Source organism: Myotis lucifugus, unplaced genomic scaffold (genome assembly GCF_000147115.1).
Source record: "Myotis lucifugus unplaced genomic scaffold, Myoluc2.0 scaffold_141, whole genome shotgun sequence".
In the NCBI taxonomy this organism is placed as follows: domain Eukaryota; kingdom Metazoa; phylum Chordata; class Mammalia; order Chiroptera; family Vespertilionidae; genus Myotis; species Myotis lucifugus.
Window position 1 is genome coordinate 2,305,646 of NW_005871189.1, and position 3,139 is coordinate 2,308,784.

Genomic DNA, 3,139 nt, shown 5'->3' on the forward strand with positions numbered 1-3,139 from the left:
GGAAAAAGAAAATGGTGGTTGAAGGACTTAGAGTGGGGAATGGACTTGAAGCTGACCTGAAGAGGTTGTTGATGTACCAGACTGGGGCTCCTGAAGGGAAGAAGTGAGGACTGCAAGGATGTAAGGGGGGAGCAGGGGTGTCTTCACATAAAATATTTGCATTACAAAAATTTTCTTCTGCAGTTTAAGAGGTGAAAAATGCAATAGCTAATTGGCCTCAAATTCCTTAACTGAAAAATGGGATCATAATGTACATTCCTTACAGGTTGGTTGTGAGGATTAAATGGGGCCTTTTTGCTTACAGTGTTAAGTATTGTGCCTAGCGCCATGTGCTAAGCTTTATTACAGTGAGTGCTATTATTATTGCTGATGTTATGGTGGTTGCTGTTGCTAGAGTGCCTAGCACAGTGCCTGGTACAAAACTGACCCTCTGGCCATCTGCAGCCAGTATACAGAAAGAACCCGATAGCATCTCTCTTCATTTCAGAAAATTCTTCTTTTTTTTCCACTGCCTTTGTTCCTTCCTTTTTTTTTCTTGGCTGCTTCTAACTGCTTACTTTATGTTGTATGACCCTTGAAGAAAACTTTCTGGTACCTGGTGGACATAAATTCTCAGAGGCCTGTAGAGATGTTTTAGGTAGCAAAGGGTCCTGCACATTTTTTTACTTCCTCTTCTTGCCTGGCCCAAGCTGTTGGAAATGATTAGGTGGGAACATCTGTGTACTTGCTATCTTTTATACATTCTACCTGAGGTCAATTAGAATTGTTGACTTAAGAAAAATTCCTAAGAATCATTAGGGCCACTCCCTGATTGCCAGGTGCCTTTTAACACATTGACCCTGCAGCTCTGCTAGAGACATCCTGGCCTAGCAAACCTGTGCAGGGATAGATACTCTGTGTGTTTCTACTTGTATTTAGAATGGCTGGCTGGAAACTCAGCTTTAATATTCTGCATCCCAAATGCGTTATTTTTAAATTGTCAGTACAAATAAGCCTGCCTACGCACTCTTCTATTCTTGATTTATAAATAGGTTCAGCTGCCTAGCAATTAAACATACTATATTTTTGCACATGCACATTCCTTAAGGAGACATTTAGACTGTAAATGGCTTTTCCTCTTGTGACACTATCTGGAAACCATCTTCCTAACTTTTCCCCAACAAGTGGGTATATTTTGAAGGATTGGCAAGGAGACTTTTGGTCTGTAAAGCCCAAGTCACCATTTCCAATCTGCACAGAAATCCAGCATCAAATTTCTAGCCTATCTTCATAGGGACAAGCCCAGGACCAGCTGATACCTGCACAACGTGCTTTATATCATACGTGGCCACACATGCTTACGGCAGTGTGAAACACCCGTGACCAAGACAATGAGACACCAGAGAAAAGACCGATCAGTGGGTTCTGAGAAGGAGACGAAGATGTAGTGTTAGGCGTAATTAAGTATTTGATAAGGTTGAAGGAAGAGGCAGGCATTGCATACCCCAAGGCCGAGGAGATTGGCTTGGCAACTCAGAAGGGAACATACGGAATAACGCTCTTAGGTTAACCTGTCAGAATTTCCATTCTGGACAGAACTGGGACTTGAATAATAATACCAAGTATTATATAACACTTCAGATATTGAATTTCATTTATTTCTCCACTTAATGCAATAGAGTAAGTAGATTAAATATCACCACTCTTTTACACACAGAGAAAGTGAAGCGGAGAGGATGGACACTCAAGCTAGTCTCTGCACCCTGACCTCACTCTGCATTCCTGTCTCCAGTGATGCTTCACCTGACACCAGGGTGTAGGGGAGTGAGCTCTGCTGACATTGGAGCCCTCAAGGCAGCAGTTCTGTGTGACCGCGGGCCCCTCTCTTGAGCTCCCAGCCTGATTCCTTCTGGTAAATGTCAGGGGTGGGTCTGGACGATCTCTCCAGCAGAGCCCAAATGCTCCTTGACAATAGGCTGTAGCCGATTTGAAGGGCCAAGGAACTGGAAACAGAGTAGGGCATGCGCAAGGGAACTGCCTTAGAAGGCAGAGAAAAGGCAGCGCCCGAGGGTGATATATTGGGTTTACAGGCTGAGAGGCCAAATGACTCCATAGTTTGTAAGTAGTGAGTGTGCAAGAATTCAAGCGGCAGTTTGGTTAGTTTCAGTGTTCAGTGAACCCAGGTCTGTCTTTTTTTCGTAGCCTGGAGCTCAGTCCAAGGCAGAGGAATCCGGTCGGACCAGTGGGGGGCTCCACCGAGCGCAGTCTCCGAATCTCCCCAGGGCCACCCGGCTGCCCAAAGGCTCCTCGAGGGGTCACTGCGGGCGCTGAAAAACTGTCGAAGGCGTTTCACCCGCGTCCACGCTCTTCCTTCCTGGCCGGCCGCCCCCCGCCTCCGCTTCCCTCCACCCCCATTCCCGGGGTCCTACGTCCCCGCCTCTCCCTCCCGCAAATCTTAACAGAGAGATCTGCAGGCGGGGACGCGGGTGATGCGAATTCCTAGAAGCCTCAAGGGGCTGCCCACGAGGTGCGTACACACACACACACACACACACACACACACGCCCGCCCACCCAGGTCACGGAAGGGCCTGGGTGGCGGGTGTGGGAAGGGAGAACGCCCACTCACCATCTCCGTCCACCCTGGAGCCCAGTTTTATCCTAGTCTTGCCAATCCCCGGAGAGGATTTGGGGCGCGGGGCTGGCAGCGGTGTGGGGAGGTGGCGGGCGCAGGTAGCGGAGGCCGGGAGAGGAGGGGGCTGAGTCGGGGTGGAGCGCAAAGGGGCTGCTTCGGCACCTCGGAGACACCCGACTGACCTCGCCGGCATGTCCCGGAGTGGGGACGGTGAGTCAGACCTCGGGCACCGCGGGTCGGGCCTGGAGGGGGGCAAGTCAGGAAATGACATCAGAGACTTGTGCACGGGGAGGGGTGGTCCTCGGCGGGCCGAGCGGCGGGGGCGGGGGCCGGGGCGGGAGGACCTTGACGGAGGCTGTGGCCCGGGGGCAAGACCTGGGCCCCTTCCTGGGGGAGTTTCCTGCCGCGTCGGCCCTCCCGCTCTCCCCGCCCCCCTCTCCGGGCCGCTCCTTGTATGGTCTGGCGCCGCGCTCTCCCCGCCCCTCTCTCCTCCCCCTCTCCGCGTCCCTCCCCCGCCAGGATAGAG